Raw genomic sequence first — 25,029 nt, forward strand, 5'->3', positions numbered from 1 at the left:
AGCAGTCCGTGTGAAGAGGTGGACGCTGTGATTCCAGTTGCCGCGATCCTGTAGAACCGCAGCTTCAGGCAAGTGCCAGTTGTGAGCTTGTTCTCTATAAAATGGCGGGGGGCTGCAGTCCAGTCACCGCACTAGGATCACTAGGGAAGGGAAGAGCACCTATGAGAAGAGAGGTACCCCAGAATACAAGTGTATGGTGACGGTACAGTAGACAGGGAACCTGGAAGGGCATTTTGGCTTTATTATTTTCTTTCCCCCTATGTTTGATTTACATCCAAGTGCTACACCTCATTCCTGGATCAAAAGTGAGGCTCAGAGGTGGAGTAACCAAAAGGGAGACAAGAAGCACGCAAGAGTGTTGTAGTCTGGCCGGAGCTTAGAAAGAAAGATTGGAGGACGATGATTTCTGTAGGCTGTAGCGATCGCACCTGGGACACTTAAACACTAAAGCAACAAATCAAGTTGTTAACATAAACCCACTCACGATTGGGCGTCTCTCCTGTAGGAAAGGAGGGGGGACCACAGTGGTGTCAGAAGTGGGATAAATTTGTCTGAGACAATGATTCAAGCCATAACAATGGAGACAATGGTCACCCAGTTGACAGAAGGCCATCACTTACAACTGGTACTGGAACAGCAGACTCAAAATGCCAAATAAGAGAGGGAGGCTTTCCAGACAGCCTTAAAGGAACAAGCAGCTATTTTACCCACTAACCAGCTGGTACAGAGCACAGGCATACTGCGCTCACAGGATGCAATCTCAAATGCCTGAGTACATCCCAACGTGCCAGGGAGAGTACTACAGAAATTCCAGGAGGTGATGACCCAGATAATCTTTAAAAGTAGGGTTTTTCGACATGTTAAAAGTTTCTTTTGGTATGTCGCGCTGCGGTGTTTTAGGCAGCAGCCAGTCAGGCTTTGATGGTAGGGTTTGAGCTATGTTTTACATTCACACATATGGGTGGTGTCAATGTACGCTTCAGCCCATGTGTGACATTTAACCTTTATCCTGGTGGTGCATTGACAGGGCCATGCCACTTTAGGTTAGCCAATTTGTGCACCATATTTAGGGATAAGAGCACATTCACTGGGATGCTGGTGAGGGGGGTCTCATCATGCTTCTTGTCAAGGAGCCAGTACACCCAGTGAAAGTATGCAAAACATCTGCGGAGATCACGCACAAAGGCACAGATCCTGCAATAGGGAGAACAGAAAAGGTGATGCAAGCTTCTAGTGGCTGCCCCTTCAAGCCTGCATTATTTTCAGTGCATGCTGCTTCACAAACAAACGTTTGATTGCAAATACGCGAGCACAGCAGATGAGGAGACAGTTCATCTTTGGTGGTCAACACAATACAGAAACTAAAAAGAGCACCACAAGGCTTGAGAAAGAAAAAACCTGGAAGCAAATCTACTCAGTCTATGCTCTATGGCTAGGTAACAACATGAAACCTTTATTTAGAAATGACAAATGTCTCTAGCAGTTGAAAAAGGAGATAAAAACCCAGCACTTTAAGGAGAATCCCTATCATAACTCCTAAACATGCTCACCTACTGGAATCGCAGTGTTCCACTTCTGAGATAACATTCTCCGCCTGCATCCTTCTTTAGACCGGATCTCTGGAACAGTATTGTACACTCTCTCATCTCCTATTCCACACCACTTTCACAGTACCTGTTTCTACGTTGGCACCACATAAATATCTTACAATGTGACCAATAGGATATTAAACATCCCTTATTTAAATGGCGAACTTCAAAGAAAGGAGCAAAGTAAGAAATCCTTACATATCATATCACCACCTCACATTGATTCTAAAGTGCTCTCCTGGACATAAGGTGAGGTTGCAATAAATAAATGGAACATAATGCAAATTATTAACACTGCAAAATTTACAGTCTCAATTCACTAAAAAGTACAAATAGATTTGGGAGATGTTCTCCCACTTATATGTACTTTTACATGTTTTAATTCACAGAACGTTTTATTTGTTCGAATGGCACGCTTCCACATGCAGGCTGTATGCATAGTGCATTTCTTCACTGTAGAAAAACAATGCCGCGGTGCAACTGCATATTAATCTCTCATTCTTCTCTTTTTTCTCCATAAGAAAAGGGATGTATGATGTTACAACGCGATTACAACCCTGTCTTTACAACGCAAGTCGTTACAACAATTTCGGCTGTAGGGCGCTGGATTTAGGAAACAGTATGATTTACTATTGCAACTCCAGCCTACGTACAGTAGGGAAGGTGTTGGAATAGTAAACCACACTATTGATTAGTCTAGAGCGCCCTCCAGTGCAAGTCGTGGTAACGACTCGCGCAGTAAAAGCAGTGATATAAATGTATAGCGGTGTTTTGACTGTGTTGATAAGGTTGTTTCCAGCCCACGGATGTATGATGTTACAAAGCGATAATTTTTATCCCACTCCATACCCACTGCATGGGGTTTACTCGCACATGAAAGTGCTCTGATGCCAGGCACTATTTCGTGGTCGTAAATGAATTTACAACAATGAGGTCATCTATTGTAAGTTTCTAAGAGTCGAATATCGAGGAATTTAGAATCACAGGGTATTTTTACGACTGTAAATGACTCTGGGAAGTGAGTGTTAGATGACAATGTTTGAATATTTCACAGCTTCTTAGGGATGTAAAAGGTGAAAATGAAGAATATCTGTTAGCCATCCGTACTAGTAGAAGAGTAGAAGTAGTAGAGATGTTGCACTCCTGAATGATTAAATGTCCGCAAGATTGGGTCATGACAAGGTTTGCGAGGACAGTAAGTGTTTGCCCAGCAGTTTCTTTCCACATAAAACCATAAGAAGTCACGTCTCCGCGTTTTCGACGAGGCCAGGAAAGCCTAGCATTCATTTATGCAGCCCCTCCACATAAACTCTATTATGCAGCTCTTCGGTGCTTGGAGGCCAGGGCTGCAGAGGCTTGTAGTAAGTGATTCTTGAAAGAAGCATGCCAGCAGTTCCCTTCTAGGACGGAAATTGAGAACATCGCAGGTATAGACTCTGGTTCAGAACTATGCAGATAATCTTAGAAGCCCACACAAAGCCAATTTATAAAAGGACTGGCAGACTTCTTGGGATCTTTTTCCTAATCCCGAGAATGGCTATTCCGCTCTAAAAAGTGTCTATTTAATGTAGTTCTAAGTACAGGAATATGCGCATGTAATATACAAAACATACAGAAAGAGCAAAGGTTCTACCCACTCTGTATGGCCATTCGGTATCCCGTTCGCCACCTTTCAGTGAAACTCTAGGATAATTTCTAGGGCCTTATATGGCATTTCCAGTTTGCATGTCAGTAGTACGTGTAATTCACTTGCTCAGACTTCTCTGTATCCCAATGAACTCGACAGAGGACTGGTGCACAAGTATGAGTCACACTTACTAGAAACCCTATCACTAAAAACACACTTGCGGATGTACGCTGCTATTCCTGCCTCAGTTAGGAACATTTTCGTTACTTATCCTTTCAGTAAATATGAAATTGTCCCCTCTCCGTGAAAGCAACACCCCCTAGAACAAAAAGTCTAGATAGAAATGCAGATGAGCAGAGTGCGTTCATTTCTTACTCTGTATGTAATGCCCCGACAATACGGGTCAGCCCAACGCAAGACCGTGAGGCTGACTGGTTTAAAAAATGCATAAAAAGAAGGCACATTTTATTGCAAACTATCAAATTAAAGTCCAGTTATGCGGCACAATCAGGGGCATTATCTAGTTTCTTTGAAAAATGATAAACATTGATGCGATGAGAATTACAACTTTAAGGAAATGCATTTGTTTCTTAAGAAGAAAAAGGATAAATATTGAGAAGATCCTAATCAAAGCACCAATTAAAGATGTTTGCCGACGAGGAGAAACAGTAACACCACTTTATTAACCCTATCCGTGCTGATGACGGAAACGCTCCGTCATCAGCCGTGGTGGCGCTGTGCTGATGGCGGAGCGGTTCCGTCATTGCCCGCCCGACGCGCCTGCGTGGCGCTGATTTTACGCCTGCGCGGTGCGTTCTATTAAGCGGCGGGGGCCATGACGGAACCGCTCCGTCATGAGCACAGCTCAACCCCGGCTGGTGACGGAGCGGTTCCGTTACCAGCATGCGCCTGCCATGCGGCCCCCTCCCCCCTTAGCGCTGCGGCGGAATAGCCGCCGCAGCGATATGGTTAACATTGTATTATGAACCCCACAGAGTTAACTACTTTGTGCGAAGCGAATACAGTGTTACACTGAGCAGAAATTATACCTACATGTCCACACTTTTAATAAACGATTAACGCTTTTTTTTTGCTTGTCGCAACCATGTTTTAAAACTGAAAGGTGTCCTGAGTTTCTGGTTTACTCTGTGTTAACACGAGAAGGTTATTCGAAGCACTTCTTTTCAGCAAGAATGAGCCTTATAAAAAATATGTATCTAATTAATTTTGTAAGTACATAGTTAGAAGTCACTTTATGATTTAAAAACATTAGACTTGCAAAATAATTGGCATCATTTTTAAATCTGTCTCCCATGTTATCCACACAATACAGTGGGGTTAGCATTAACCTGCATGAATATTGCAAATTCAATATTCTTCTGACAATGAAGAAATACATGTTTCTTCTTTGTTTTAAACTACATTTAAATATGTAGGATTTCTGTTTATTTCCTCAAACAAAAACTCTTCCTCCAGTCCATCAATGAGGACGTGAACACCACAAGGGCAAAATGAACAACTCGAAAAGAGATCGTTTAAGTCTTGTCAAGCTCTCGTGCATTTCACGGACAGCATTTTAATGTATTCTGATCAATTTAAGCTTGAGAAATAAAAACCTTTATATGTTGAAATATAAAAAACTGCTTTTCTATGTTGGTAGCTGTTAGACCTGGCATAACTGGCGTGAGTCTCCCTTCCATTTTTGATGGATTGCCTCCTCTGTTTTGATATGTTTTTGCTGGATTTATGTTTTGGGCACTGTGCCCCTGCTAATCAGTGCCACAGTGCGAGTGCTCCCCATGTTAAATTAATATACTAATTGGTTATTCCATGATTGGGTTATTTGATTTATCTGTCAGCCCCTAGTACAGTGCACCATGTATGCCCAGGGCTTGTAAATCAAATGCTGCTGGTGGGCTTGCAGCACTGGTTGTGCCACCCAAAGAAGCAGCTTGCAAAGTGTGTCTCAGGCTTGCCACTGCAAGGCCTGTGTGCAGTCTGTGACTGCCATGTCGACTTGGCCAAGTGCACCCACTTGCCAGTCCCTAAACCTTCCCTTTGCTTCATATTAGACACCCCTATGGTAGGCCCAAGGGCAGGGTGCATTGTAAGTATAAGGTAGGGCATGCTCTGATGTGTGTAGCATGTTCTAATAGAGAATTACAGCCATTTTAGTTTTTCACTATTGAAGGCTACCTGTTCTCATAGGCCAGAAGGAGCAGTTAAGATTATTACATTCTTATAATCCTAACTGACTCAGGGAACATGGTAGAAATTCGAATTTAGTATGCCTGAGCTCAGAATAATAAAATACATATTTTAGTAAAGTTTATTTTAATATTCTGTGTTTGCAAATACCACTTTTAGAAAGCAGGTATTTGCTTGCCTAACCACTTGAGCCTGCCTCTGCTGGGCTGTGTAATCATTGTCTGGGTTTGTGAGTGACAGGGCTGGGGAATTCCAGGAGACAGGCTGGGGCAGCCCAGTGGTGAATAGAGAGATCTGCATCTAGATGGGAGGGAGCCTTCGCCGCATCTCCCTGGAAGCGTGTGTTAATGGAAGCTGCCTGCTGTCGCTTCGCCGGAGTAGCGCGACGTCATCGAGAGAGTCGCCATCGCATTGCCGGAGAAGCGCGTCGCAAGGCCTGTCGCGGCTCCAAAGTACAGAGTCGCCGCAAGGCTGCCAGGGCGTCAGCGCATCGTCATTGCATCGCCGCATCAAGTGCGCCATCTTCTCGCATCGCAACTGGATCATCGCATCGCACCAAGGCGCCATCTTGTGCACCGCAACGGGCCTGCAGGCCGAGAATCTACGCATCACCTCCGCACTGGTAAGTCTCATGATGAGTCCCCTACTCTGCGCAAGCATTGAGGAAGGACGCAACCGTTCCCCCAGGTCACGGAACCGACGCATCTCCCCTTCTGCGAGTCTTTTTGTTTACACTGCGTTATGCATCCAGGTACTTTGTTGAGAACTTTGTTGCATCTACCATCAACTTGAACTAAGAGACTTTAATCATCTTTTAAGTAATTTTAAGTGTAGTATTGCGGATTTTTGTCGTTTGTGGTCTTGTGTTTAAGTCTATATAAAGAATATTTATTTTTATAAAACCTGTGTTGTGTCCATCTGTAGTGTTTTCACTGTATTACTGTGTGTATTCACAAATGCGTAGCACACTGCCTCTGAGATAAGCCTGTCTGCTCGTGCCAAGCTACCAAGGGGGTGAGCAGGGGATATTAAGGAGTGTAATCCCCTTATCCTGACTTAGAAGTAAGGGTCCCTATTTGGACAAAGGTGATAACCATTGCCAACTAGAGACCCCCAGATCTAACAGTAGCTGATGAAGTTTGTGGTTTGTGCACCATGTCCATAACTATTCAGAAACAGATTAGGAACTGCATAATTCAAGTGCCTTAACCACACCAAAAATATACTTTTCTGCCATACACTCTTTATACATAACTGCAAGTCCATTTCCATTCATAATATGGGTACATGTGTATTATATGTATTGTTAGTCTTTCATGACAAGTGTCGAAATAAAGACTTATTTGAACCTTGATTCTTAAATATTGGCAGTTTGGGAGATAAGTAGACCAATATTCCCAGGAAATTAATAGTTGGATCAGGAGTGAAGTGCTGCCTAGCGCTGAAGTGGAATATCTTCTCTGGGTGTATTTGGGCCTAGGAAGGGTACAGTGTGGGGATAATGTGGAACTGGGTACTGTGTGCATGGTGAAAGCATGTGATAAAAGTATATGTGCCTATGAGCGGTACAGTACCTTAAGGATGTAGAGCTCTAGTGCGTGCAGGATACATGCATGCACATGTGAGTGGTACAATACATGAAGGGTACAGAGCATTAATGTTGAAAGCATAGTCTGGATGTATGTGTGCAGTACATAAAGAATAAAGTGCTGACCAGTGTGTGCATATTATTTGCCGTTGCTGGGTGTGCTGATGAGTGGTGCAGTACATGAAGGATACTGCACTGTGTAGTGTGTTTATGCTGTATACATGCACTGAGCATATGTGCGCCTGTGGATGGTACAATACATGGAGAACCCTGGGTTCCATTTTGGGAGACCTAAGCCTGCATGGTGAAACATGGAGAAGAGGTAGAAGAATCCTACCAGACAGAATTGTGTATTGCTTCACTCCTGTAAGCTGGGTGGGATGCACACTGGAGGGGAGGGACGGGCCTCCCTTGTACACCTCAATGGCCATTCTTTGATACAGTAAGAGGTCACAAGGAAGGTGCCGGGGAGATTGGGCTAAGAAGAGCAAGCATCATAAAGAGTAGAGCTGGGGGTCCTGGGCTAACCTTTTGATGCACATATCAATGTGACTGACATCTAGGTGTGAACTCTAGTCACTCTCATGCCCTGTGTTGTGGGACTATCAGCTTTGGATACACTCCTGCTGTGACAGACTGCTATTCAAGAGGAAGAGGGAGAAAAGTAGTGGACACTTCAAAGGAAGCAGAACCCCAACATAAAACGTAAAATATTCAGACCCTTAATCGCATTTGGTGTCTGAAAATGGACTATAAGTGGAGCTTGAGACTCAAAAAAGTTTCACCTGCCAAGGAGCCAGATGGTCTGCATGAGGAGGGAATGCTCTGCAACAAAGACGGGGGGGGCAAGGCCTGCTAATCTCCCTGTTGAGTGAGGGGACATCACCCAAATAATCTAAGACCACCTGCCCTGGAACCTGGAGCACAAGAACCAACTTGCTTGTCAAGACCAGTGTGCCCTGTGAGCAATAGGAGATCGCTGGAGGGAGCAAATTCCAATGGGGAGTTCTGTCTAGTGGACTCCCAGTGTGAGGTGTGAGGAAATTGCTGCTGCACCGATGAATCGTTAACCATTTGCAGGACAGTAAGCGACCCTCATATGCCAGGAAAGGGCCTCCGTAGTTGAGCTGCATGTTATGCTGTGCCTATTGAGCTGGGACCTGTGCATAGTGCCAAGTCGGCAACCTCGTATGCCAGGAGGTGCTGCTGTGAAGAAGACCATCATAAACTAAGGGCCTTAACCTTGTGCAGTAGCAATTGGTGACCCTGAATGCCAGGAGGGACTGCCATGAAGGATTTCACCGTGCCAATCGGGCAGGAGCCCGTGTATTGTGACATACAGGGACTCCATATGCCAGAAGGGGTCATCAGGAACATCAAGAACTGCGACCTGATCTGTCACATCCTGCCGGATAAGTGAGGATGCTGTGGGAGCACCTGTGCACCATCACCCAGGCGAGGAACCCAAAACTAGATTGTCACAACCAAACCCAACTGGGAGAGACAAAGGACACTTTCTCCACAGGAGAAGCCGCAGATAACCATCCTGTTGCTTCTGGAGTATAACAGCGAGTGAGAGGCTCCATGTTCACTGTCCTGTGCCCACACCTCCTCCCATCTGAGGGAGCCTTGGATTGCGCACACCACGCAACCCTGAAAGTCAAGTGCAGAAGTGCAGAAGGGATACTTGCTGAGTTTTTCAGAGTCCATAGTAAGTTGAACCCCTAGACATCGGGAGTAACAGACCTCAAACCTCTATGGATGGGCCCAGTAACCCCTGCTTTCCCTGTGGTCCTCTGAAAGGGGTTCTGACAGATGATGTGCAAAAATAGTGTGAGAAAAAAATGTATCTTACACAGATGTATATTCCTTGTTTATATTGTGATAGAATTGAAATTTTTGCCCTGTGTAGTTCTACTTATCACATTTGCACTTATCCCTACTCATGTTGAGTTAGGTATGGATGGATTCTTTAATACCACATTTCCTTTAGAGATCAGAGCATGATCATAACAACATGGATGGATTCCTTAACACCAGAATTCCTTAATAGATCAGAACGTGAGACCCTTTCATGCAAGTTTCATTATAGAGAGGCACAATGTAAGGCATTTACAGTTTGATGTAGAAACCAACACTAGGGAAGGACAGTGTAAAAGGTAATTACAAAAGAAATATTCTTTGAGGATTAAAAGCCTCAGTGAAAATTTGACATGCTTCCTGCAACACACTGATTTTGAGTGTTGGATCAGAGGGGACCCTGTGGACTGAAGTTGTCAAACTGCCTGTGTGGAGATACTGAATGGTCTACTAACGCATGAAGGACATTTTTCATTATTAAATGTTTTGTGCATATATATTAACAATAATGTGCCACAAACAAATGCATTTCCTTTAGATTTTTTACATTTAAACCTATTCTAGTTAATGTAGGACTTCGTTTTAAAAAGGGCATATTCGTTGATTACATTGCTTGTAAAACATAGGCATTTCTTTTTATCAACAACCTGAAACAACATTTAAATCTCTAAAGCCTATTTTTCATGTTTCTCATACAGAGAAGAAGGTTTTTTTTTCTAGTTTGAGGTGGAATTTCTAAATTGAATAGGTGCTTTTAGCTGCACCTGCGAGCAACTCATACCTCTCATCTCCTAAGTTTGTAGGTCAAAGTTGGAGCTTGTTTGTGAGAAAGTTTTGTACATTTTAATGAAACTGGAACTATATATTTTCTGTCTTTACTTGATTGTTTCACTTCTCTGAAAGTTTACGTGTTAGTGAAAGTGTTACAATCCTATCGTTTTAAGAACGTGTTTGCAGTATACGAAGATCCCCTTTTAGCTTTCTTCAGAGCAGAGATTCTTTTTTATGGTCTGTATGACAGTGCAGCTCTACAGACATTTATGTGAGCATCACTAGTAAGGGGTTTATGCTCTGCTCTCATGTTGGGAGCCAAGAGTATGTTTTGATGGGGAGAATTTGTGTGCTTCCCAACAAAAGTGATTGCCCAGCCGCTGCCGGTAGTGGGAGTACCTGCCGGGCGGTGACGTGGGGAGGGGCAGAGTGTGGGGTAGTAATGTATGGATTACGGACCTTAACAGGTAAGTAAACATATAAATAAATAAAACGAATTTCGTTGCGCGCACTGCATCGCATTTGGTGTTGAAGTGCACGCAACAAAATTCGTTTTATTTATTTATATGTTTACTTACCTGTTAAGGTCCGTAATCCATACATTACTACCCCCCACCCTGCCCCTCCCTCTCCCCACGTCACCGCCCGGCAGGTACTCCCACTACCGGCCACGGCTGTGATTGCTCTCCACACAGCTGTGATCATTTTGTTTATTTATCCAGCTGCCGGAGCTTGAACTTTCAGGGACACACTCATGCCTTCTAATGCTATCAAAATGTCTTAGATTATTAGACAAATTATGGTGTTTTCTCCAGCAGCAGCACAAATTGGAGAAAGGAAATCATTAACCTAAATGGATGTGTAGTCTGGCTTGACGGTGCAACTGTCACATGACCTTTTAACCACACCAATATTATTCTAGTGTTCCTTGCGTCCACTCATATGCGTATCAATCCCCATGTTGTTTACTTGTAATGCTTCACTTTGATACAATATTCCTTTATAGGCATGCCTGCTGGTGTTGCCAATTCTTGTTAGCTTCCTTTGCACATTTCAAGCTTTCTTTAGAGCAGCTATTTTCCCTTTCCCAAAGGAGCTTAACTGGCTTATGGGCAGATTCCTTCCCTGCTCGCGCCCTAGATGAAGAGTTATTTGATTTATATATCATGCCTTTCAGAGGCATTTCATGTTGACACCTTCTGCCTGAGGTCTCCCAAACTTTGCAACGCTTTCCTAGCTTAGCTGGACAGGGTTTTCCCTTCAAGGGAAATGAGTCTGCTTTTATTAATTTTGAAGACAACTTCATAACAGTTTGTCCTTACATTTAGAGGTTTGAATTGCTTTGAACCATACTGATTCAGGCATTCATGTGTTAACTATTGATTTACAACTAATTTGATGATTTGAATGTGTAACTTTGCTATGCTTTTCATAAACACTTTTGCTAACTCAATACTCAGACATCTTTGTGGGGCCAAATGTGCTTCAAACTATTTAACCGTATTGACTGTGGTGACAGCCTGAGTCAGGAACTAAAGGTCTGTCGACGTGCAGCCTGAACTTGAATTTGCATCAGGAATTTACGTGGTGCAAACTTCTGCAACACCCAACAGACAGAAGTATTTGAGGTTGTTCAAGGAATCCTAGCTCCGAAATACTCACAGAAATTATCAAGCCTGTTTATGCACCCACTTCAACAGAAGAATCCAACGCCCAACAACCGGCAATGATAAGAGCACCATCATATTGTAAACACTTTTTTCTGTGCCAACTTTCTAAAAACCTGATGAGAAAAAGTTATAAATCCTAGCATCTAAGTTATAGTACTGTGGTGGTGTGTTCTCTTCTATACTTCATACAGATTTTGGAGCTGAACGAGTGAGCAAAGGTGGGCTGAAGGAGATTCATGTGAAGATTTTGAAAGTAATGAGGACAGATCCTCCAGAGGTCAGAGTGCTTAAAAGAATTCCGTCATCATCATAAAAAGAATTATAAGCAGTGACAATTGGAGTGAAATGGCGTTATAAGGAAACAGCCCATCAGTATCTGAAACAAATTTATCAAGACTACCAAGTCCGCGTACTGAGGAGAACCCCCTAGCAGGACAGGGTTCAAAACACATTGGCTTGTGCTCACGGGATAACTAGCTGGGTGTGCCACGAGGGAATACATACACCTTTTTTCCCCTACAGACAACACCATTTGAAATAAGTATTCCATGAGTGTTACACACAGGCAGGACAGAAGGCAGGAGCCTTTACAATTATCTTTGAGGGTCCGCCAGGTGTATTCGAAAATCACGGACTGGTTACTTGCACTTGTACTGTTTATGTAATGTTTTATGTAATGTGCTTGTGAATTTTGTTTTGCATTTTGTGGTGTTACATTACTGTGATTGTTTTGAATGTTTAATATTTTCGTGAAAAATATGTGTGGCCCGACAAGATGACATGAGAATAATGGTCTAACCTTGTTTGAAGAAAGTATAAAAAGAAGTCAAATAAAACACACGGGCTTTGAAAAAAGCACCATTGTTATTCCCAGGCAGACAATCCACAGGCATGGCTGGATTCACAGCTACACTTAAGGAACCTGAAATCCCCCCCACAACCCCCACCCCAATTCAAAAGAAATCAGACAGGATAGTGGGTTTTGTGGCTTTTGTGGCTGCCATCTGTCATGACCTGATAGACTACATTGTGAACCACCTGCTCTGAGGATACCAGATGACACCTTACAACAGTCATGCTGGCTCCTGTGTCTCGAGGAGTCTCTACGCTCTGCCAACTGATGGTGACCCTCTACCCATACTTTTTTTATATTTTAGACATGTCAGCCTTTGGCACCATCACTCTATCACCCAGGGACATTAAGGTAACCTCTGCACTATCCCCCACTAATTGGAGAAACTTTCTCCCTGAGCAATACACTTTCCATCTCCGAGATCTGCCCACCAGTGGGGAGCTGCTGCTTTTTTGGGCAGATGGGACAGCTCTTAAAGTGTAGCACTTGTGGCACCTAGGTGTAAAGAGAATTGAGAGCTCCTTCCAATAAAAACACCTTTCTTTTGGTCACAATGGGACTGGGAATCCTTCCCCTAAAAGCTTATTTGGCGACCTTGAAAGAATTATCTGGCCCACCCTTCTTGGATTCCCCATGAACCTTCTTGTGGACCCTGGTGTTGTGCCAGAGGTCTGCATCCTTTGCAAAATCACTGTACACAGTGACTCTGTAATCAATGAGGTGTTGGCTCAGTTCTGCAAAGCAATTGCTGAACATGTGCTCTCTGAGAATAAAATTGCACAGCTCATCGCATTACTGCCCTTCATCCAATCATCTTGTGCCTTCTTGGAGTAATTCATGAAATCCACCCAGGACTGGCTTGGCATCTTCTGGCTGTCCCAGAACTTTAATCTGTATGTTTAACAGGCACTACCATATTTCCTGACAAGGGCTTCCTTCATGAGTGGGATCTTCATCCTGTCACCCTTGCCTAGTGCCAGCAGTGAAGCCCTCCACTCAGTGGGTATATGCCTCCAGAGAATGGCTCCCAAATCCACTTCATGATCCCTATGCATCTCCAGAACTACCTAATAGGCCTATATCATGTCTATATCATATTCCCTAACAAAAGGTATGCTGTTCCTAATATCGAGACAAGGGGAAACTGGTTTTATCTGGTCATGAAGTGTAGGAGGATGAGGATTCCTCCTCTTGGAATATAGGGCCCTCACACACCCGTCAAGGTGTCATGCTTCATCATATGGGCTGCTCCTCGTCAGGTCGGCGCTGCAATACCTGACAAGCTCCCTAAGAGGGGCTCTTTGGCGGAGATCTTTTATTCCAAATGCTGTTTGATGACGTAGGAGTAAGGGGCCTAATTAGTGTAGATGAAAGTGTGGAGAGGGAGAACCAGCACAGACTATTTTAATCAATGGGTCTCTCACCCTGATTAAAAGAAACAAAGGCGCATGTCTGAGATTATGTCTCAGGTGGGGCGCTCCATTGTGCGGTCAACATGTTTCTCGCCTGGTAGTTAAACAATCTAGTGGTGATTCGTCAGGACATAATAAAATAAAATCTATCTACATGTGGGTGGTTGTATGGTGTGATCTACCCTTTTAAACCAACCTAACACATGCTATGTGTAGTACCTGATAGCATATGACCAACCCTAGTTGGGTTTCTCTATCTACTTAATCGATACCCGTCAGGTATCACACAAGGAATTTCCTTGTGTGGTTTTGCAAAGTCCGCAAAAATCCGGCCGGCCTACCCTCTTCTACCGGGATCAGGAGATGTTAGGGCATGTATGCTGGACCTGTCTAAAAAGCCCTCAGTCCCTCCTTTGTGATTAGGTATATCATATCTCCACCTCAAAGTTAGGCACCAGATCCTTAGTTATGTGGAGCGATTATCAGTTTGGCCAGATGCAGTCTGAATTTTCTTTCAGCCTTACTGTCCTCCAACTTCTGAGGGAACAGGTTGTGGGTGGACAAAGGGATAATGGGTGTTGCTTGAGTAGAGTTTCACCCCCAGACTCCCGAAGCAAAACACAATTTCTCAAAATCTCCATGCTTGCAAGCATGTATCACTGGTGCACATGTGTGAGGCAGGAATTGAATTTGGAATAAATGGTCAATCCAGGAGAATTTAAAAGGTCAATGTTTGGTTTTACACAAACCACTTAGTAATGCTGCACGAAACAAGAATTGGTTCCCACCACTGAACACCAATAGTGTTAAGCTGAGTAGGGTGGAAGGACCCCTCAAACAATAAACACAATCCTTGTCACGGTGAACCACAAAAAGTCACTAAATTCGCATGTGCCTAACTCTCTGTTAGCCTGGCACTAAAGCAGTCAGGCTTAGCTCAGAGATAATGTGTAAAGTATTCATGCAGCAGACAAACAGTAATAAAGTAAGAACACGAAACATCAAAAATCCCTAATCAACCTAGAAAACTAGAGCCAATTGTAGTAAATGAAATGACACCAAATCAACAAAAATCTAATCAGTAGAACCAGAGACATTCATTAAAAAAGTTTTTTGTTAAAAAAAAGCCCCAATAAGCACAAAGCGCCACTCGCGGGTATCTGGATGCGCTAGGCTGGGGGTAAGCCACGAGTTTAGGCTGAGCAATGCAACGTGTATCAGAAACAGGGACATGGCTAGTGCCACTGGAAAACTAGTTTCTGAAATACAGCATGGTCATTGATGTAGCATGAAGAGCCAGATGTTGCAGGAACTGCACTTTGGTTGATCATTTTAGAGGGCTGCTGTCAACACGAACTGCAGGTATCACGTTGCCAGTTGTCGTACACAGTGGCTGCCAGCGCGAAGAGCAAGTCCCACTGAAACTTTGCGTTGGCGGTCATCATAGACGATCGATTCTTGCCGTGAAGAGGTAACTTTGAAGTCACGAAGAGCCCAAAACTTCTGTACTTTCGCCTTATCTTCATGATGAGTCCTCACTGGTGTCAGTCAAGGATCCAGAACCTCTTGGGTATCATGACTTACTCCAGCAGCAGGTTCGGGCAGGTCCAGGCAGCTCCAGTTGGTGTTGGGCAGTTGCAGGGAGGCTTCTGGAAGATTGTTGTGTCCTTATAGCTCACATAAGAACAGTGGCGGCTCCTGGAGGGAGTGCTGTGAGGCGGTGAGGCGGGGCTGTGGGACGGGGCAGGGTGGGGGTTAGGAAATTCCGGCATACGGCCGGCCGGATTGAAATGAAGAAATAAATAAATAAGACTAATTACATTGCGCGCGCTGCAACGCAAATGGCGTTGCAGTGCACGCAATGTAATTTGTTGTATTTTTTTATTTATGTACTTAACTCCGGTCGGCCGTATACCGGAGTTTACTACCCCCCATCCTGCCCTTCCCCCGCCCCACCCCACTGCCCCATAGCACTCCCTTGAGGAGCCACAACTGCATATGAAGTCAGCTAACTGACCCTTGGGGTACCTCTGGGTAGCCTGGGTTCAAGGCAAACAGGTCCAATCTTCCTTCTTCAGTCTGCAGGGAAGTTCCTCTTCCTCAGATAGCAGGACATTCCTTCTAAATCATCCACAGGTCCAGGAGTGTTTTGATGAGAGATTCTGAAGGTCTCATTTCTTTTATACCTTGTTCCAGTCTTTGTGTGGGGAAATTACCTGATGTACCCCCAAAACTGGTTCTGGACAGTTCTTCTCTTTTCACTTGTCCTAACTCCAAACTGTCTATGGTGACTAAGGTACGGGCAGGCCTGGTGTTAGGTCCCTTTGTGTGTGATTCAGGCACAGTCCTTTGTAGTGTAACCAGGGCCGCTCCTCCCAAGTCATCCTATCAGGAAGACCCACTCTCCTCACACCTCAGCCTACTTTGTCTCACTGTCTGGAAACAATACACAACCCACAGTGGCCCAGCACACTAACAGAAGAGCACAATTGGTTCGGGCAAAAAATGCCAACTTTCTAAAAATTACACTTTCAAAACTGAAACTCTGATTTTACAGTCAAAGACGATTTTAAAAAACAATTCATTTAAGTGTTGTGACGGGACGGGCCCCCTGTGTGAGACGGTGGGCCCCATGAATCACTAGCGCGCCAAAAAGACTTAGACCTACTCCTGAGGCGGAAGCCGGGAGAGGCTGCTCGTTTTTTAAAAAATATTGCATTGTAATTGTGTGTATTTTAATTCCACGTTCCACTCACCCAGAGTACTTATCCCAGGAAGTTGGTGTGAAATCCTTGACACAGCGGACCTTAGTGTTGATACAGGGAAGGGACTACAGCGCCGCCATCGCGCGCTCACCGGGCCACGCCCACTTTTTAGGTCACGCCCACCCGACCTCTGCCCTTTAAATACGCGCTGAATCACTAGCGCGCCAAAAAGACTTAGACCTACTCCTGAGGCGGAAGCCGGGAGAGACTGCTCATTTTTTTTTAAATATTGCATTGTAATTGTGTGTATTTTAATTCCACGTTCCACTCACCCAGAGCACTTATCCCAGGAAGTTGGTGTGAAATCCTTGACACAGCGGACCTTAGCGCTGATACAGGGAAGGGACTACAGCGCCGCCATCGCGCGCTCACTGGGCCACGCCCACTTTTTAGGTCACGTCCACCCGACCTCTGCCCTTTAAATACGCGCTGAATCACTAGCGCGCCAAAAAGACTTAGACCTTCTCCTGAGGCGGAAGCCGGGAGAGACTGCTCGTTTTAAAAAAAATATTGGATTGTAATTGTGTGTATTTTAATTCCACGTTCCACTCACCCAGAGCACTTATCCCAGGAAGTTGGTGTGAAATCCTTGACACAGTGGACCTTAGCGCTGATACAGGGAAGGGACTACAGCGCCGCCATCGCGCGCTCACCGGGCCACGCCCACTTTTTAGGTCATGCCCACCCGACCTCTGCCCTTTAAATACGCGCTGAATCACTAGCGCGCCAAAAAGACTTAGACCTTCTCCTGAGGCGGAAGCCGGGAGAGACTGCTCGTTTTAAAAAAAATATTGGATTGTAATTGTGTGTATTTTAATTCCACGTTCCACTCACCCAGAGCACTTATCCCAGGAAGTTGGTGTGAAATCCTTGACACAGCGGACCTTAGCGCTGATACAGGGAAGGGACTACAGCGCCGCCATCGCGCGCTCACCGGGCCACGCCCACTTTTTAGGTCACGCCTCTCATCTCCATACTTTAATGAGCACTTCCCGGACGCGCAGCGGACGAGCGCAGCGGGCGCCTAAGGCAAGCCCGTCTGCGCCCGCCCGCGATCGTACGCGGTCCAGGGCCATACCCTATGTTCCTCGGCTGGGACAAATACAGTGGAGCCGTCAAGAGCTGATGGCTTTTCGCAGTAGCACTGCCAGCCGTTGTCTGCACAACCTGCGAGCGGACGATAATACGAGCTGCGAACACTGCCACTTTTCCTATGATCCTGGTAGGGATGTGGCCCCTAGAGACTATATCCTGGAATGTGGCCTGCTCAACGTGCGCTCTCTACGGAAGCACAAACTAGATCTATATGACCTAATTACTGAGAAAAAGTGGGATCTAGTGTTTCTGACTGAGACATGGCTAGATGAAGGCTCTACCCCTGATGCCTTAGAAGCAATACCAGAGGGCTATATAATGTTTAGGCAGGATAGACCCACTGGTAGAGGAGGAGGCATTGCTATCATAGCCAGGGAAAGTCTACGTTGCCAACTAGACCACTCCCCCATCCTGGATAGTGAGGCAGGGAGCTTTACCATTAAAGTAAAAGAGGGCTATACGCTGAAGGGCATCTTAATCTAGAGACCTCCAGGCCCTATGGCCAGGTTTGGGGAGAGTCTTGTGGTAGGCATAACGGAGGCTGCGCTGCGCAAAGATAAATTCCTGGTGTTGGGGGATCTCAATTTACATCTAGACAACACCATGGATAACACCAGTAGGGACTTCTGCCAAGCACTAGGAGCCCTCCAGCTAAACCAGATAGTAGATGGCCCCACTCACCAGTTGGGACACCTGCTAGACCCCATTTTGGCCAATTGGGGGGAAGTAGTAGCCATGACTCCCATCCCTATCCCCTGGTCGGATCACCACCTGGTACCATTCTCCATATGCATTCCTGGGGCAAGATCTCCGGAGCCAGCAATATTGTACCACCCCAGGCGGAGATGGGCCACCTTTTCCCAGGCTAAGTTCTGCGTGGCTCTTACCAAAGGAGGGAGCCCTGGGGGGGATGATGCGGACACGGCTAACACCAACTTATGCAAACGTATTAATGTATTAATGAGGCGCTTGACTGCACGGCCCCACTCTCCCGTGCCAAATTGGGTGGCCGCACTCAAAAAACTGCCCCGTGGTATAGCGATGCACTACGAGTGGCGAAAGCAGCACTGAAGCGAGCCGAAAGGCAGTGGCGAGGGGCTCTTTCAAAGGAAACTAGGGAGGCCTACCTAATTGAGAGGCGAGTCTATCATGGACTAATTAGAAAATCTAAAGTATCTTATTACACTAATAGAATTAGTGAAGCTGGTAACTCCACGAAGGAGCTCTTTTCGCTCTATAAAACTCTTTTGAGTGGGAAACCAGCCGTTGTTCCAGACGACTGCTCGATGGAACTCTGTGATAAGATCGCGGATTTTTTCGCTGAAAAGATAGTTAAAATCTACTCGGCATTCCCTAGTCACCCCACTGCTGGGATGGAATTTATGGAAAGCCCGAGGGAATGGGGGGACAGACACACACTGACCAACTTTGTCACCCCGTCCCCAGAAGACCTCCTAAAAATCTGCAGATCAATTAGGTCGGGCTCCCCACGAGACCCGACCACGCCGAAACGTCTAGTTGACAGCTTACCGGTGCTGGAACCATATATCAGACATCTACTGGACGTGTCTTTTAGAACCAAGACCGTGCCCAGAGACTGGAAACAGGCAGTGGTTCTACCTCTTAGGAAAAAACCCAACATCGGCTTCGAAAAACTAGAAAATCTCCGTCCTATTTCCCTTCTGCCCTATCTGGCCAAAGTGGCGGGAAAAAACGGTAAACATGCAACTGATGGACTTCGTGGAAGAGGCTGCCCTCCTACACGACACCCAGTTTGGTTTCCGCCCCCGCCACTCAACGGAATCAGTGCTTCTGATGGCTGTGGAGACCTTACGCCAGGGGGTTGATGAGGGTCAGACTATGGCCCTCATCCTATTGGACCTGAGTGCAGCATTCGACACTGTAGCTCATACCACCTTGCTACAGTGTCTGAATAGTGGAGGGATATCTGGAGCTGCACTCGAATGGATCCAGTCCTTCTTGTCGGGCAGAGGCTTTCAGGTCCGCCAGGGGGAATGTTATTCTAGGAAAATCGGCCTGGGCCAGGGTGTGCCCCAGGGATCGTCCCTGAGCCTCACCCTATTTAATCTATATGTTTCTCCAGTGGCCCCCATTGCTGAGGGCCATGGTCTGCATATAGTATCCTACGCCGACGACACACAGCTGGTTATCTCCCTCTCGCGTGCGCCCGGTCTTGCGGTGGACAGTTGCAGAGCCTGCATGCAAGATCTTGCAGCCCGGATGTCCAACAACTGCCTCAAATTAAATGGCAGTAAAACCGAGGTGCTCGTGGTAGGGGGGAACCCATCTATCTGGTCGTCGGCGTGGTGGCCCCCATGCCTAGGCGACGTTCCAACACCCTGTCAAGAAGCTAGGAACCTTGGAGTCTGGCTTGATGCTGACTTGTCCTTTGGACCTCAGATAGACCGTGTGGCGGGTGTCTGCTTCAGCGTCCTAAAAACTCTGCGTAAGGTTTTAGATCTCCTCCCTACGTCAGCACGCAGGACGCTGGTGCATGCCCTCGTCACATCGCGCATGGACTACGGCAACTTGCTGTATCTGGGAGCAACCAGTAAGGCAATAAATCGCCTTCAGGTGCTGCAGAATGCGGCAGCTCGCCTCATTCTAAAATTTCCCAATAGATCGGCCTCCAAAGCCGCCCTTCAAACCCTTCACTGGCTTCCAGTAAGAAGCAGGGTTGAGTTTAAAGCCCTTTGCACCTGCCATCGCATCCTTGCTGGGAAGGCACCAGCACCACTTCAGAACCTAGTCACCAGATACGTACCCACGCGCGCCCTTCGCTCTACCCATGGAGGCCTACTAAAGATCCCTCGGATAAGAAGGGCTCGCATGGGAGGTAGGTCTTTTCGCTACCTGGCGGCGAAGAGCTGGAACGCCCTGCCCCTGGACCTTCGCCTAGAGACATCTGAACTTAGTTTCAGAAAGAAGTTAAAAACACACCTGTACACACGGTAACCGAGCGGAATCTGAGGTCCTGCCTCAAGAGTTCCTCTGTCTTAGCGCGGGGACACGCCATTTGAGCGTAACCATGCGCTCTACAAAACTCCCTTATTATTATTATTATTATTATTATTATTATTATGACGGGGGATCAGACTATGGACTGGTGGTCCGACCCCACTATTTCACGTACCTCCGTTCCCTCCCTGCAGCAGCCTGGTCGGGACGTGGACGACGACTGGCAGACTGGAGACCCAGAGTACTGGAGGCCGACCGCGGACGGAAAAGAACCCTGTCTCTTTAAGGAATCAGAGCCCGCAGAGGAAGCCCCGCCCCTACGGAGAGATGCACCGGCGTCAAAAGAGGCCCGGAACCAGGAAGCGACGGACGGCGTTTCCCAGGAGGCGAGGAGAGAAGGCGGTGAAGGAGTGTGCAGTGACAGCGAGGAGCCGGAGAGTATCGCGAGGACCGGAGTGGAGATGGAGAAGCCAGGAGGCCAACGGAACTACGTGCCGCCCCGCCACGTTCCCACGGGAGGAGCGTGGCTCCAACAGGTATGGGGCCGAGTGGCCGGTTGGATGGGGCACCGAGTCCCGCCTATTGAATAGTTGTATATTTGTACAGATCCGTGTAAAATTCTCCTCCCTAGAAACCCTTTACCTCACGAGCACTGCCTCACGATCCGTTTTTGTAAATACACTTGGTCACCGGTTTTCCCTCACTCCCGGCCCTACAACCTGCAGTCCCCATAACCCGGTCCTAATACGTCCTTTGTCTCTTTCTTTGCATACGGTGACAACTGGCCCTAAGGACGAGCTGACCCGACATCCGAGGCACGCTGGATCCCCCTCGCACCACGGCATTTGATCCAGCAGCATTCGCCAGAGAACGAATTACAAGCCGGAGGAGAAAAACATATACACAAATAAAACCTTCACTTAAAAGTCTTTTCAAGTTCTCTGGCTCTGCTTCTCTTGATCGTTCGTCCAGGGTCATTCCTACAGTAGAAGAGTCCAGCCCGATCCCCAAGTCCCCACTCACCCCGGGACAAGTGTAAACATAATTTTTCTATCTGTTCCCAATCTGAAGTTAGACCTTATTAAGTGGGACAAGGTAACCCAGGGTTAATCTATGGTAGAGATAGCCTTCCAACAGTAAACTTAAGTACACTTTTTAAATACTATGCACATTGTCCTTTGAGACTTTATTTAGGGCCCACCTTACTTTTAAGTAAGGCTCCCTGATTTCCATTTTTACTGGTTTTTACAGCTAAATACAGACAGAATACCATTTATAGTATGTATTTGTGTTTAAATGTGGATAATATCGGAAATTAGATTGTTTTTTGAGTGGTTTAAATGTTGTCAGTCATGACTGCCAGGCCAATAGCTGTGCGGCCTGACAAGTATGGAGGTTAAACAAGGAATTAAATGTTAATAATGATTAAAAACAAATAGCTATGCACAAGGTTCTTACTAGAATGTTCATGTCTTTATATAAGGGATGTAATATAGCATCTGTGGGTGTTTATGTCACTAAAAACTGTCATGAATTCAAGTGAGAGTGTAAATGTATCAGTAATGTAAATCTGGAAATATACTAGTTCCAGCTTCATTTATTCACAAAATAAATATGGAAAAATATGGATAAAGTTAGCAAAATTTGCGCATGGATACATACAGAGGGAAATGTAAAAAACTAAATATAATAAAACCAAGAGCCCTACTTACTTGTAAGTATTAAAAAGGAAAGAAGGTAAAGACCTAGCAAAAGGTTTATTTTGTCAGATCGAATTTGCAGTTTAAAACTGCCCTACAGGCTGCAGTGGCAGGCCCGAGAGATGTTTTACAGTGCTACATTTAGTGGGTGGCACAATGAGTGCCACTGCACACTAGTGGCATTTACTCTATGGGCCTGGGAACAGGTAGTACCATTTATTAGGAACTTACAAGTAAATTAAATGTGCCACGCAGACGTAGGCCAATTTTACCAAGTTTTAAGGAGAGGGCACAAACACTTTAGCACTGGTTAACAGGGGTCAAGTGAACAGAGTACTAATGCGCCAACACAAACAACCTCAGCACAGTAAGGGGGTGAAGTTGAAATGTTTAGGGGATGCTGCACCAAGTTTGAGAGGTCAAATAGGCATCAAACATGGAATCTGGCCTGGACTGTTGCTCTGTTCTTCCAAGTGAAACGAAGAGAGAGAGAGAACTAGCCACTGGCTATAGTTAGGTGCAGCATATAATCCTCAAAAACTATTATGCTGTAATATAGCAACAAACTCTGGTTTATGTAAAAGTGTGTGGAGGGCCAAGAAAGATACACAACTCTCTGGCTTTCATGTTAAACCTGGAAAGAAATATTAAAGTCTAACATTCTTTCAAGGACCTCAACATATACTCACTTCTAGAAGAACTCAACACACTCAGTAGAAACTGTCTGCCCAAATCATGAGTCAACACTGTGCTCATCACATACAACACCATCTGAAAGGTCAAATATACTCAAATTCCACAAAGAAAAAAAGATATTTCAAATTCAAACCCCGTGCCTTGATAGATCAAAGGCCATATCGATCTACCTCAACTGACTTCATTCATTGTCTAAGCCAAAAACAACTTCCACAAATTACCCACTAAGTAGGTCTGAAATAGAAGCTAGGCACTCTTCAAATTCAGCTAGATACTTTGTCAAATTGGTTTCAGACCTGCCAAGCTCACACTTAATTGGCAAGACCAATGCCATCAATCACTTGTTCCTGACAAAATGAAGAAGACCAAAACACACATCAATGACACCACACAACATTCACCCTCCATCCAATCTCTCCTCCATTCACCCTGAAATGGATGATCTTCAGTCTTCTCGCACAAACTGACCTCATCGACTCCCTTAAAGTCATGTCCTACGTAGATTATATTCTTCCCTCATTTATTGTGAAAACCTTCTAAGGAGCTGCTTTCACATACCTCTGCGGTATCATCAGTGTCTCCCTCATTCAAGGAACCTTTGCAGACAACCTCAAAATAGGACAGCTCATCTCTTTGTTAAATAAATCCACATTAGACCCAGATTATCTCACCAACTAGTGCCCCATCTCTGGCTGTCCATTCATAAAAGCAACCTCAGTGCCAATATCTACACCAAATCGGCAGGATTGACATCATTCAGGAATATCAGTCTAACTTCACACCATGCTGAAGAACCAAGGCTGATGCTCGTGACATAGTTGACAATGTTTTCCTAATCGCTTACAAGAATGACTGCCTTCTTCCTGGTTTTATTACACCTATCTTCAGCCTTCAACAGTTAGTCATCAAGCACTAATCCATACACTGGAAACATAGATGGGCCTTTTATGACATAATACTCCGGTGACTCACCTACTACCTTACCAATTACCACCAATTCATCCAGAAGAGAGCATAAAGGTTTCAGCAACTTGTTTCCTGTGGAGTACTCAAAGGTTCCATTCTGTCCGTCATAATCTATAACCTTTAAGTGAAGCTCTTCTGAACTCTACTCAGTTACAGTCACATCAAGATTCATCAATACACTAGAGAATACCTCTTCAAGAATGTCCATTCTGCTCACAACATTCAACACCTCAAAAACTTGTCTCAGTTTTATTCAGAACTTGATATACAGCACCTACCTAAAACTCAAACTGACCAAGACAAAATCCTTGCCATCGTAAACAGCTTATAACAATTACAAATGCAAGCCTGGCTCAGTGAATTGAAGTGTGACAGCTTCATGCCTCAACTGACTTTCAGCACTAAATATACTGGATTCACCCTCAACTTCAAACTTTCCTTCAAATCCCACATCTCCAAGATAACCAACACTGCCTGGCACCAGTTTTACCCATTGAAGAAAGTGAAACCGGTGCACACCAAAATTGATTGAGCCAAAGCCCAGGGCCTCTCTCACTTGTATGGTGGTAACACTTTACTCTGCGGTCTCCCTGGCCGCAGTGAAAGGCATCCCACATAATACTACATCCTGTCTTATCAATGTTCTGCTTGAAACCTGCATTATCTTCAATACCATCTGTATCACAAATAAGGACACCAGAAATGGAACATCCATATACCTGGCCCAGAAATTAATCATCTCAGGCAGTAGTACACCAGCAGACGACAAGGTTATACTAGAAACTAAAAAATACAAAAAAATAAAAAAATAAAACAAGCATTCTTCATTTGCTACCCATGCTCTGGGACAACATATCCATCAATATCAAAACAGCCCCAACTCTCCTTCGTTCAAAAGGACCTGAAAACATAACTCTTCGAACACCATAAACTTCTCGAAACAATAGGACTCATCAGCCGTGTCTTGTGATTTGGAACAATTACAAATCACACCATTGGGTCCCAGCCCTGCACAGAGCTCTGATGTGCTGCCCCGCCACTCCGGCTGGAAGGTGCCCCTAGTGTCTAATTTAAGCATTCTTTGCAAATAAACTCAAGAAACGTATGCACCAATTAATATTTAAAGCTATAAATTGTACCTAAATATAGCATTAATTCGGGGATATTTTGTAGGTTATGGTCCTAATGGTATGGGGAAGGTTTTTACTTGTTTTCTTCGGGGAGGTGTGGGAATGATATCCTCTTGGCAG

The 25,029-nt window shown here is 45.2% G+C and overlaps 1 protein-coding gene across 1 annotated transcript in view; it reads right to left on the reverse strand.

Annotated features, from left to right (window-relative positions):
* Positions 1-25,029, reverse strand: part of CNRIP1 (cannabinoid receptor interacting protein 1) — a 99,063-nt gene that overhangs the window by 68,719 nt on the left and 5,315 nt on the right. The gene's annotated exons all lie outside the window — the stretch shown is intronic.

This window comes from Lissotriton helveticus, chromosome 6, assembly GCF_964261635.1.
Source record: "Lissotriton helveticus chromosome 6, aLisHel1.1, whole genome shotgun sequence".
Taxonomy (NCBI): Eukaryota; Metazoa; Chordata; class Amphibia; order Caudata; family Salamandridae; genus Lissotriton; species Lissotriton helveticus.